We start from the raw sequence: 13,140 nt of genomic DNA, 5'->3' as shown, positions 1-13,140 counted from the left end.
CTCTTTTCCCACCAGTACAAATACTTCGGCGACATAAACACTATCATCAGTGATGGTTTGCAAACTCCTTTCCATCAAGTGTGCTTTATGTATTTATTTCTGCATAAAAAAAAGAAAGAAAGAAAGAAAGAGAAAGAAAGAGAAAGAAAGAAAGGAAGAAAGAGAAAAAAACCCTGGAAGGTATCAGAGAAGGTTATGTTTCTTTCCTCTGTAGAGTTTTGGGAGATTTGATAAAAAGTTCTGACAGCTGGCAAGCTATGGCTGCTTTTAAGTAAGAGCTAATAAATGCCCCCTCAGATCAAGAGTGAATTCGGGGCTGGTGTCTAAGAAAGGGGTCGCCCTCTCTCCGCGCGGTTGTCACGCGCCACGTGCAAAGCCTGGCTCGGCTCACACTCCGGAGTAGCGTTGAATCGGATCCAATACTTCACCATCTGGCCCTGATTGTAAACATGTGTATACAAAGCGAGTGTCACTTCAGCTAATTCACGTGGGCCCAGATGTTTCGGCGGCTGCTGCAGCTCTCCCCGGGGTAGGGGGCACAGCGGTGGCCCCAGAGGACAGCGGGGGACACCGGCGGGCAGCCTTTCTTCCAGCAGGATCTTGCAGCCGCGGGCCAGAGGGAGGCGAGGTGGCAAGCCTTTGGCCACCCAGCCTAGGCGCCACGTGTCCACGTGGCCTTAGAGCTGATGGTGGCTTCACACCAAGCTCTGGGCCATCATTGTCGCCTCAGTCAGTCGCTCTCCTTTCAGGCTCTAAACGCCCCAGAGGAAGGCCATGGTGCTCTCCTGCTTCTGCATCTCCTTTCCAGCAACTTCTTCATGTCTCTTCAGCCTTTCTGCTCTTCCTTGCATAGGTTTCCACTACTTCTGCCTTCGCTGGACACAGAGAAGAGCTGAGTCTTCCCCCGTCTGGTATGGAGGAAACTATGAATGAGTTCTCTTTGTCTCTCAAGCAAGGAGCAGGGAGATCTTGGAGAATTCCTCATAGACTCCCCAGCCTCACTATTACCATCTTTCAAATGGGATCATTGTCTCCGCTCCTTTACCTTTTTATACACCTCGCAGGCCTCTGAGCCCTGGGCACCACGTGAAGGCGACCGTCAGGCAGCGTTGTAGGTGCGGCATCCAAGTGACAGTGATGAGTTCCCGGCGACCACGTGTGGAAGTCGCTACATTCGAGCCTCCTGTGCAGCCCGGGCTTGTTCCGCGGCGCCCCCTGCAGCCCGTCGTGGGAAGTTCGGATCAGGTGTACGAACCTGGTAGGTGTAGCTGTCACTTTGTTCTGGGACGCAGAGTTGCCCCGGGGAGGGAGCAGCCAAAGAGGCCAGGCTGCAGTCTGGGTGGGTTAGCACCTCCCTGCCCCTCTGGTATCCCTGCCCTGCTCCCCACCCCCAGCTCTGCCCAAATACGAGTGACAGCCCGCCTCAACTGCTCCCTCCCAGGCTCTTCAAAAACACAACAGATTTAATTTTCTACATATGAAAAAAAATACGTCCGGTTCCAAACAGCCCCAGGGACATGAAGAGAACAAGAAAGCTAATTATCTCCTGTGTTTTCCTCTGCTGGGGAGCGCATAGCAGTAGGGACAGGAGACCAAAAGCAGCCCCCAGACAGCACCCTGGGGTGCAGAGAGGCTGCGCTGCTGGCACTTTGGAAAATGAAGGGGGTGGCACAGGGAGCCTTTGCTTCCTGTCCCCAGAGCTGGCATCTGCAGTGCATTGACAGGGCCCTGAGGTCATCAGGCAGTCCCGCAGGTATGGGTTCTGCCAAGGTCAGTCACAGGGAGGCCGCTGAAATGTGACCGCTCCCACAAGGCGGCAGGAGGTGAGGACGGGGAGGAGACAGACTCAGGGACCCTGAGCTCTGATTCCCAGGAAAAGGAGCAAACGTGGTCATCTAGCAACACACTCACCCAAACGCAAGCCTCGAGAGCCAAACGGAGACAATGCCACTGTGTGACGCCCTCCCTGTGACAGACACCTAATTAAAGTTGGAGGGGAACCGGCAAGAAAGCCACCTAATCTAGATGATATTCGCCTTGCTAATTTGGTTGGGTGTGTGTAAATGTGTGTGTGTGTGTTTTCCTGTTGGGCGAGTGTTTATAAAATCTTAATTAGGTTGTGCGTGTTGGAACAGAGATGGAAATATGTCTTTTTTTTTTCTGTAATAGTCTCACTTCCCCGGGGGACATTAGAGCTCCATACACAATATTCTCTGAGCAGGGAAAGTAGTAATGGCCGCTGACGATGGGCTTCGGGAGCGGGGTGGGAGGGACACTGTCTTCGATTCAATCACAGATGCCTGATAGCTTACATTAAAAAAAAAAAAAATCAAAACCTCCAATTGGACTCAAGGCAGCTATTTATAACCTGTCTTGAGAAGCTGGCATTTTCACTCCTATTGAATAAATTTTTAACAACCTTTAATGTGACAGCGGAGCAGGGTCAGAAGGAGTGCACTGTGTGTGCGCATAGTGGGTACGCAAGTGTCCTGGCACTGGACTGAAGGGAGCGGTGGCAACAGGTCCAACCTCTTCTCCCCTTTCCCTGTCTCTGCCCAGCCTGGCTGAGTCCCACACCTGGAGCCAAGTCTGATGCCACTCCTCTCCGGTGCATTTAAGGGGATCGTGCCTGGGGGACAGCAAAAGGGACAAGGTTGCAGGAGAGAGGATGAGCGAGCAGGAGGCTTGGCTTGGCTTAGCTAACTTGAGGACAATCAGAGCCATTCCACAGAGGCAGCCCCTGGAGCAAGCCGGCCACTGAGTCAGTGTCAAATGGCTCCTGTTTGGGGCACAGTTTCCGGGATGTGAACGGCCAGGACGCAATGACCGTGGAGCCACGTGCCATCAGCTCAGTCTTTCTCGGGGACACAGCCTTTCCTGGGTCTCTCTAGGAGCCCCCAGCACCTGCAGTCTGTGACGAACGCTGAGACCTCCTGAAGCAGGGCTGATGGAGTAGGTCCCGTGGCAAGGAAGGGTGGCGGTCCCAGACCCTCCCTTTTCCAAGGAGCCCGCCAAGCTATTCCCGGACACTGCCCGCCCCTCTCACGCAGCATGCACACACATCCCCTGGGCATCTCATTAAAATGCAGACTGACACAGCGGGTCTGGGATGGGGCCTTTCTAACCAGTTTCCGGGAGGCAGACGTTGCTGGCCCAGGGATCACACTCTGAGTAGCCAGGGTCGAGAGCCCAGAGCATTGCTTGTGGGAAGGACGGTTCATCAGCGTTACCGAGAGGGCTTGTTCAAGCAAGGTGGCAGGCCCACCCCCCGGGGTTTCTCATTTGGGAGGTCTGGGGGACAGCCGGAGGATCTGCATTTATGACACCTGCCGGGTGAGCGCGATGGGGTCAGGAGATGACACCGTGACAGTCACTGGTCCCTAGGACAGCCCTGCCCTGGGAGCTCAGGGTCGAGCAGGGGCTATGACCCCGCCGTGGAAGCACCGTGGACAACGAGCGGGTGCCCCCAGTGCTGCAGGGACCCGAAGAAGAGAAACTAAGATCAGGTTTGGAAGAGCCAGTCAAGGGCGGATACGCGGAGAGACAGGGGATGTGCTAGGCGGAGGGGCTTCTGGCGCAAGGCTGCAGAGGCAGGAAAACGCAAGGACGCCCCATACAGAACCGCCTTCTCCCTCCCAGCCCTTCGACACCCCCAAGAGAAGGGTGCCCGCCCTCTGCCCCGACCAGGGGCTGCTCACCTGTGGCTGCACATTCTTAGAACATGTGGGGAGCCTTTAACTACGACTGATGCCTCAGCCTCCCCTTCAAAGCTTCTGAATTAATCGGTCTTGGGTAGGACCCAGACACTAGTTTTTTTTGTTGTTGTTGTTTTCATGGTTTTTTTTTTAAATAAAGCTCTCCAGAGCTTTTCATACTCAAGAGTTGAGAACCACTGGCTTAGACCCAAGTATATTCCCGTTTGCCCAGCTGCAATTTGTTGGGAGTTAGGAAAAAAGATCGCCCCTCCCTTATTCGTCACGCCCCCGCCGCATTCCCCCCAAAAAGCAGCTAGCGGAGCATCTGGTAAACATCTGTTCAGTTTCACGCTGAGCGGGGTGACCTACTTTCTCGCCCATGGCGTCTCTTGCGCGGAGGGGCCCTGGAGACGGAGGGGCAGATGGAAATGTCAGCGTGTCTGTGTTGATGCCGCATTTGGGTGTCACCCAGCGCTTGTTTCTCTGTCAGATTCCGGACGTGGTATTTAGACAGTGAACCGCTGCCGCCAGGCACTTGCTGGGGAGATCAAAGCACCCGGCAGCATCCCGAGACAAGCCGGGGTTCTGGCTGCCAGGCGCTGGCAGCTCTGGGCTCGGGGCAGGCTGAGGCCAGCGCACGACTGTGGCCACTTGAACACAGACCCCGCGCGGAAAACAGTGCCCTTGGGAAAACCTTCGCTCCACACAGGGCTGTCCCAGCTACCGGAGAGGGGACATGGACCACGGTGCCATCCACACTGATGGCCGTCTGTACATTTTTCATTGTGAAGGGAGACGGGGCTAACGTAAGAAGAGGCAGTTGTCTCTGGAAGGGTCCCTCTCCGTGGTTCCACCTTGGGAGCAGATGCCTGGAAGGAGGCCCAAGGGCTGAGGACACGGTCCTCCTTTTCTTCCACTTCTTCCCTTTAAGGAAAAGCACCCAGAGGCTGGATTCCTTTCCTGCAGAGGAATATTGCCCAGTCTTCTGACATAGAGGGTCTTGGATGTCCCTCTATGTCCTTGGAGCTAGCAGACCGAGGATGGAAAACAGGAGGCACCAAGCCTGCAAGATGCTTCTGGCTTTGGGCACACAGGTGGGCACAGGTGTCCTTCTGGGAGGTGGCTCTGTGTGTGCACCCCAAGTGCTCAGCTGCTGGCCAGAGTCACTGGTGTTCATTAACCTTTTCCTGCATGCCACAGAGAACATTGTGCCTCTCCACGCAAGCTTGCAAAGAACGTCAGTTATTTAGTGTGGGCCCCCATTGCCATTTTGCAGTAGGTGCTGTTACTAACATCTCCCTGGTTGGATTTCTGAAGGAACACTTTGACAAGAGCATTTGAGAGAAGCTCAAGAATAAGACACACTTGGGCTCAGGCTGGGTCCCAGCCCCACCACCCCAGCTTTGGATTCTCCCCTTGATGAGAAGACGTGAGGTCCCAGCCCGTCCCTCTCTCAGACTTGGAGGAACTCTGGCCCTCCCATTGGGACCAAGCCCTCACCCCAGGTGTTTGGTCCTGGAAGGTTTGGGGTGCCTTTTTAGCCTTCCAGCCACCTCTCTGCCCACTCAGAGAGGCTGGGAGAAGAGGGGCGGCTGACAGGAAGGGGTGTTCTGGGCTTGATCAAGGATTCGCTGGTGGAAACGGTGACCAGGAGAGACCCCTCCCCAGCAAGTGGGGAGGTGTCGCTTCCCTCTCCCATCTCCTCCCTCCCTCCACTTTGTCCCCAGAGAGTGTGTGGGTGCTGAGTGTGTGACCCTGGCCACCGCAGGAAGTCATCGGGCTGGGCTCAGGAGGATGGGTTCGTGGTAATGGTGGAGGTGTTCCACGTTCAGGCCACAGACTCTGGTGCCAAGAGTGACATCTGCTCACAACAGTGGCAGGCCGCGAGCCAGGGCCCGACTGGGCAGATGCATCTACGGGCTCTGCCACGTCCTCCCTGGCTTGCTCACACAGGCACTCCATCAGGGTGACTCTCTTTTGAGCTCTTTCAAGGTTCAGCCCTCCATGTGGCCTTGACAGCTTCCAGCAGGCTCTGCTCCGCCCCTTCCCATCTGCCCGAGCAGGAAGCCATCTTCCTCCTAATAATTCCTGGTGCACTTTCTCTCCGTACACACCAAGTTCTCCTTTTTCTCTGACTTATCCACCTGCGTATCGGATATCATCTCCGAGCTGGGAAACTTCCCACTGACAGGAATCATACCTCATCCACCTTTATGGCCACACTGTGCGCAGCCCTGTAAATGTCGCTAGAAGGACTGGAAACCCACTCTAGTGACATTCTGGGAGTACGTGTCATCATGAGAAGGTCATTGATGTCTGCCTTGCTGTTGAAGTTGGGGGCCTCTCCTGGTCTTAGGGACATGGTGGTGGGGAGACCCGTTCCTCTGGGTTGTCAACCAATGAACAGGCATTTCTGTTACACGTCACATGACTGTGATGGTGTAGGTGCTGGGGGACTCCAGAGTTGGACGGGACTCAGGGGATGCCACTCTCCACCTCCTGGCCCCTGGGAACTCACAACTCTGTGGTCCCCCATTAGTTCAGCCATAGACAGTGAAGGCCCCACTGTGGAGCCCCCCCGGTTCTCCTGGTACCGCCACCAGCCCCACTATTTGACTCTCCTAGATCTGCTCTTTATTTTATTCCATTTCACTTTTGCTTTGCACATTGTAGGACTTGCTTTTTCCTCTCCCTTTTGGTCACTCAGTGTGTGCTCTGTCCATCCTCTGCACATCGCTTCACATCCTAGTGTCGTCTGTCACACTTGTGAACTTGAGTGGTCAAGCAACCTGTTGTGATTTACTTGGTAAAACTCACCACTGCCTGCCCTGAGGTGCCCCACATCCACTGGTCCATTTGCCTTGCAGTACAGTTTTTGCATTACTTAGAGAATAAAAGCGAACCTGCTGTAACAGGGAGACCCAACAACGCAGTGGTTTGAAGAACAAGTGCATTTCCCTCTCACCCCAAACTGGCGGGGCCTCTCCACTGCTTGTGGTCACTCAGAGACCAGGTTCCTCTACTGTGTTGCTCTGTCATCCCCAAGATACTGTCATGGACATGACAAAGGCTGCTTGAAGTACGTTCGGCTACAGGAAGGGAAGACACAGCTTGGGGAAGGTCATTGCTCAGGGGTTACCTTTTCAATGAGGTCTATCCTGCCCGTTCTAATAGTCGGGTTTTTGGTGTGATAGTGCTTTGTAACAAGCATCCCTAAATTATAGACTGTGGTAGACAGCATTCTAAAATGTCCCCTCTACATTCCCCTCCCACAGTCCTTCAATCCAATGTTAGTTTAGGTACTGCTGTGAAGCAGCTTTGCAGGTGGAATGAAGGTCACTAATCAGATGACCTTAAGATAGAGACGTTGTCCTGGAAGAGCTCAGTGGACCCACTGTAATCAATGGCACAAGTCCTTAAAATCAGAAAGAAAGGCAGAAGCACCAGTTAGAATAACACAATAAGAAAGGGAGAAGAAAGAGGTGGCAGAACTCAGACGCCAAGTGTGGGAAGCTTGGCTACGACATTGTTGGTTCTGGGATGTAAGCACCTTGTGCAAGGACTGGAGAGAAGCCTCTAAGAGCTGAGAGCTGCTCCCAGCCAAAGAAGTGAGGACCTCAGTCTTACAGCTGCAAGGAACTGAATTCAACAGACTTTCCCCAGAGCCTGCTAGAAAGAACCAGCTGGCTGACGCCTTGACTGGGCTCTTCTGAACCTGGAGCCGGCCCGGACTTCTGACCTACAGAGCCGTGGGATTACACACCTGCGCTGCTTTAAGCTGCTTCGTTTGGGTCATCTGCTGTGGCAGCAACAGACACCGAGAGCAGAGGGTCTCACACAACACTGTCTCCGGGTTGTGGGTCTGTCAGTCGGGTGGATTTGGCTCAGCCAGGCTGACCCCAGGATTCCGGGCAGAGTCAAGCACACTCCTTGCATTTTCCTTTACCTGGGTGTGCTCTTCTGAGCGCAGAAATGCAAGAGGCCAAACCGAAGCTCGGGAGCATGTGCAAACCTCTGCTGCGTCATGGCGGCTGACACCCTAAACGGCTCCTGAAAGTCACGCGACCACGCCTAGATTCAGTGGGGGGGAAAATTGCATTCTGCCTACTGGGGGTGGGTGGACACCGCACAGTCACCTGCTCAGGGCCGGGACATAGGGTTCTGTCCAGCGGAAGGAGTGGAAAACTGAGGACTATGATCCAATCTATATACATGCCCTATTAAGAATTCAGCCTCATCCCTTAGAGCACGCATCACCTTCTAACAGAGAATTTCATTCACCTGCTTCCTGGGTTTATTGTGTGTATGTGTGTGTTTCCCCAACCAGAACGTCAGCTGCATGAACGTGGGAAATGTGGTCTGTCTTGTTCCCTAATGTATCTGAAGCACATAGATGAGGCCTGGAACATAACAGGTTAATACAAACATGTGGAATGAAGGAGTGAAGGATCTTAGCTGTGAAACCAGCAACAAAGTCCCTGCCCGGTGAGGTGGGAAAAAAAACCTCATCACGATGCAAAAATAAACTCAATCCCCAGCGCTGCTGTGGAGCCCCCAACGGTCTCAAGGGGTTGTATGAAATTCTAAAAATACTCCTCCAAAAATATCTGCTGTGATAACTACCCTTTTCTCCCTCCTTCTGGCTGCTGGAGGGGCCCATGCCTATAAGTTCAAACAACAGGACATGCCAAGTCCCCAGAGGCCTCAGTCCTGGAGCTAAAATAATAATAAGCTCTGGCTTTTGGCAGGATTTTCTGCATCCACTTGGCTTCTTTTGGGCATGAAAGGATGGGTCATCCCTGCCAAATGTAACCACCATGCCCGAAAGGTGGCCGAGGGTGTCAGCGCCTCTTAGAGTGAACTGGTGTTGGTCGGGTGCCAGCGATGGGCTCCTGTTAACCCTTTCAGTCTACACAGTAATGGATGTTGTCCCTGCTTTACAGACAGGGATGGGGACTCGCTTTTCCTGAAGTCACCCAGCTGGAGGTGGCAGGCCGAGTTTCCTGGCCAAGCCTGTGACTCAGAGGCCAGGGCCCACTCACTGCTCTACACAGGTGGATGGTTCCAGGATTCCTGAAACTGGGCTTGCCCAGGGTGTGGCCAGTATGGTGTAGCTAAAGCCTGGGTGCTGGTGGCATTGTGTGACCTGGTTTCTTGGGATCCTTTCAAAGACCCCTGGATGTGACTGTAAACGCAGAGCTATGGCCCAAGGACCTGGGATTGAAGGTGGTGTGTGAACACACCCACGTGAGTAGCAGAGCCTGATTTGACAACCGCACTCTCAGCTAGGGAATTACTGATCTAAGGACCCAGGGGCCTTCCTAGAACCCACCATCATCATCACCACCACCACGATATCATGAATGATATTTTTGAGCATTAAAACACCCCTTTAGTATAGGTGGTATAATGATCTCCATTTTACAGAAAAGGAAACTGAGGCACTGTGCAGGGTCGTGCAGGGTCGTGCCCAAGGACAACCATTCGGCCTGTAGTGAAGCTGGGTCCGGTCCCGCTGGCTGGCTCCAGGGCCCTGGGTCCTCATTGCTATGCTAACGTAATACCCGGAACAAGCAGAATTCTGCATCTATTGATTGCTGCAGACTCACTCACTTAAGAGTGAGAGAAGGAAGCCAGGAGGGCAGGGTGCCAAGGGGACCCAGGATCAGAGAGGCCCTGACCTTGCCGCGATGGGGGAGGGGCCAAGATACAGGCAGTTGTATTAAAATGCAAATTTCTGCCTTGCTTGCTGCTTTATCATCTGACTCGTTATACAATTTGCCAGTTATAGAAGAAAAATTACCATAATGGGTCCCTAGGGGATGGATGTAAAAAGGAGACCAAACGTTACTTATCTGTGTTCCACTACAATTATCTACCGTGTTTGTTCTTCTGCTCCCCAGAAAAATGAAACCGTCAATGGCCGAGACAGGGTGCTGACCAGGCGGGGAAGAGCAGGCCAGAGCAGCAGGCAGCGCCTTTGATTCCCTTCATCCTGCAGCTCCCTTCGCAAGCAAAGCAAAGGTGAAGGTTTTCAAACAGGAGGAGACAGGGGCTTGGCAGGAGGGGTTCAGCCACCTCCTCGGCCTTACTGGCTCAGCACGGCCCCTCTCTGGGGACAGGCTTGGTGTGGAGGGGGGGCACCTCTGCAGGACCCACTGAGCACGGGTCCTCTGTCTCATCAGGTAGCGGCCAGACACTCTGGACTCAGGACGGCTGCAGGGAGCCGGGCTTCCCCAACGGCGCAGCGGCTATGGGGCCTGCAACCCTGGAGCACCGATGCCCTGACAACTCCTCCTGCTTCTAAGCTGCCTTGCCACCCCGTACCCCACCACCCTGCCCCTGCCTCTGCCCCTGGGCTCCTCGAGGGCAGGCACTGGGCCTTATGCACCTCCTCTCTCCTGGTCCCTAGCTCAGCGCTTGGAACACAATAAGGACTTCAATATTTGATGAGTGAATGAAAGCGGCTGTCTGTGACCACGTGTCTATGTGTTTTCAGGTTATTCTAAAGTTGTCGTCCCCAAGGGCTGGCTTCTTTTAAGTGCAGCCAAATCTTCTGCCAGCCCTCAGGCCTCTGACGATTCCTGGCTCCCATGGCCGGCATGTTCAAACAGTCCAGGGAGCCCGTCACAGCCCTGCAGGCTGCCCATGCAGCCGGCTCCAATGTTTTTACCTTTCACCAGCCGTAGGCGTCCCTAGTGTTCTTTTTCACTCCACCATGGGCTCGGGCTTCTTTTGTCTTAGTTCCCGGAGTACCTGCTCCTCATTTCTTTCTGCCACAACATGAAGGATAAACCTTCAGTGCTCCCCGAGCTCAGTTTACAAAGGACAAATTCAAAGTGATGCGCCAAGAACTCTGAAGCTGGGTCCAGCAGGCAGCCCTTTGACGCCGGGCTTCCGGGACTCTGTGGCGAGAGTCACGGCATGACTGTTCCCGTTCACACGATTTCTTACCCGCTCTCTCCGAGCTGGAAGAGCCCCGCTCTGGCACCCGGGGTCAGGGGGCTAGATGGCTTAGAACACAAATTTCCTGTTTTAATCTCTGGCTATTCACTCCTTTTAGCGGCAAAACAAGCCGACATTCTCCTCAGATGGCAAGCCCAAACCCAGCGGCTTTGTACAGAAGGCAAAGCATTATTTGTACCTCGGAGCCTCTAAGGCAGCGGTTCTCAACCTGGGGGTCGCGACCCCTTTGGGGGTCAAAGGCCCCTTTCACAGGGGCTGCCTAAGACCTTCGGAAAACACATACGTAATTACATATTGTTTTTGTGATTAATCACTATGCTTTAATTATGTTCAGTTTGTAACAATGAAAATACATCCTGTCTATCAGATATTTACATTACGATTCATAACCGTAGCAAAATTACAGTTATGAGGTAGCAACGAAAATAATTTTATAGTTGGGGGTCCCCACAACATGAGGAACTGTATTAAAGGGTCGCGGCATGAGGAAGGTTGAGAACCACTGCTCTAAGGGAACAGGCATTTCCCTATGGCCCAGAGGTTCCTTCCGATGAGGAAGACCAGGGTATGCAGTGACAGGATGCCGTAATGCCCTTCACTGATAATCCAGGGTCCGCAAGCTACAGCCCACGGGCCAAACCAGCCCACCTTCGGTTTTCTACAGCCCCCAAGCAAAGAATGATTGGTACTATTCCAACTGGCTGCAAAGTCCAAAGAATGAGATTCTGGGACATGGGACCATTAAACCAAATTCAGATTTCAGAATCCATGATAAAGTTTTCCTGGAAACCCAGCCCTGCTCACTCATCTCTGTACTGTGTGAGGCTGCGTTCATACCCCGGCAGCAGGGCCAAATGCTCGTGCTGGGCTGGAGGGCCTGCAAAGCCAAATATATCGACCATGTGGCCCTCTACAGAAATGGTCTGATGGGGGGGCTACACCCCTGGAGCACCCCTGCACTTCCTATTGCCTAGATCACCTCTCTGGCCCCAGCCTGGCTCCCAGGTTGTCCCCTGGGCAATCTGAATGTCACCAGAAATTTTCTTGCCCTTTGAGTAGACTATTTTCCTTCCCGACTTCTGCTTTTTAACATGAAGAGAGAGAAACATTGAAAGATGAATCTGGGAGCTAGGAATTCCTGGAATATAATATTATTTGGTGACCTGGCTCAAGTCACTTAATTTCTCCCTGGATCTCCTCATTCTGCTCCTGAAAACAGTGTTGCCAAGAAGTGGAGAGAAAGTCCAACATGTAGGTAGGTCAGGGCTCCTCTGTGGCCCAGAGAGCCCGCCCTCCAAAGGACCGCCCCTGTCAAAAGTGCTGCATCTGCTCCTGCCTCCGATACACTTGTCCTTGTCAGGCATGTCGCCGTTTGGGGTTGTGACGATGTGATCCTCATAACGGGCACGTGGTATTAAATATTGAGTCAACAGACGTTTATAAAGCACCTACAACAGAGGCTGCACGATACCCAAGCGAGACGTGAGGAAACCAATGAAACGAGGGCCCTGGGCTCAGAGCTTTCACACACGTGGCGACACTGTTATGCGCAAAGCCCATCCCAGGACGGAAACAGTTTACGGGAAGCCCAACACTGCAGGGTGCACCGTGTGTGTGCCAGAGTGTGTGTGCATCCACAATTTTCACAATCCTGCCCTCTGCCCAAGGAAGAAGAAAACAGCCCCCTTCCCAGAGGAGGGGACCACAGCTGGGTACCCAAAGCCCCCCGTCCAGCGGGTTGTCTGGGGATCAGCAAAGAGAGCAGCCTCGATGGAGGAAAAAGCCGAAAACGATGGTGCTGCTCTTTGCTCTGCAGGCCCAGCTCTGCAGAAGGGAAGCAGACAGGTGAGCTGGGAAAGTCTCCCGATTAATTCCCGGGAACCACTCGAGAGAGACGTTTTCTAAGCTCTCTGGCTCCAGGGAGCTATGCGTCACTGTTGCCTGAGCAGGGGGATCTAGAAAGAGGGCAAGGTGAGGTACTTACTTCATCTGCCTTGAATTAGTAGCTGGCACGCCGGTCTTCCTCCCTGGATCATAAACTCCTCGGCTGCTGGAGGATCTCTTAGTTGCTCTCATACATCCCAAGTGATCGCTAAGTACCTGCTATTCACCAGCCGCCACGCCAGCTGGGGGGCACAGTGCTTTGTGTACAGTAGGTGTTCAGGAAAGGTTTATTATCCAAATGAGTCTCTGCTGACGAAGTACGCACCAATGCCAGGGCTTTTCTAGGAGCTTCCAGAAGGTACTAGAGTCCTTGAAAAGAGAGGGAGATGACACAGAGTCAATGGGTTACCCACATTTCCCCATTCTCCTACTTCATCCTGCATCTCTGTTAGGAAAAAGCTGTTCTTTCTTTATAACCAAGTGGGTCAGCAGGTTGATGTTCAGATTTGCTGATAATCCATGAAGGAGGTGATATTTCTTCTCCAATCTATTTCTCTGTCTTCATTCCCATTTTCAGTTCCCACAGGCTGTTATT

General features: G+C 53.2%; 1 long non-coding RNA gene across 1 annotated transcript; it reads left to right on the top strand.

Annotated features, from left to right (window-relative positions):
* The first annotated feature begins 8,859 nt into the window (after window positions 1-8,859).
* LOC149998894 (uncharacterized) lies at window positions 8,860-10,040 on the top strand. Its single transcript, XR_016513930.1, has 3 exons — window positions 8,860-8,942; window positions 9,599-9,719; window positions 9,881-10,040. It is a non-coding gene; the product is annotated as an uncharacterized LOC149998894 (long non-coding RNA).
* The last annotated feature ends 3,100 nt before the right edge of the window (window positions 10,041-13,140 follow it).

This window comes from Furipterus horrens, unplaced genomic scaffold, assembly GCF_987537825.1.
Source record: "Furipterus horrens unplaced genomic scaffold, mFurHor1.1.pri manual_scaffold_11, whole genome shotgun sequence".
Taxonomy (NCBI): Eukaryota; Metazoa; Chordata; class Mammalia; order Chiroptera; family Furipteridae; genus Furipterus; species Furipterus horrens.
This window is presented reverse-complemented; position numbering and strand designations above follow the sequence as displayed.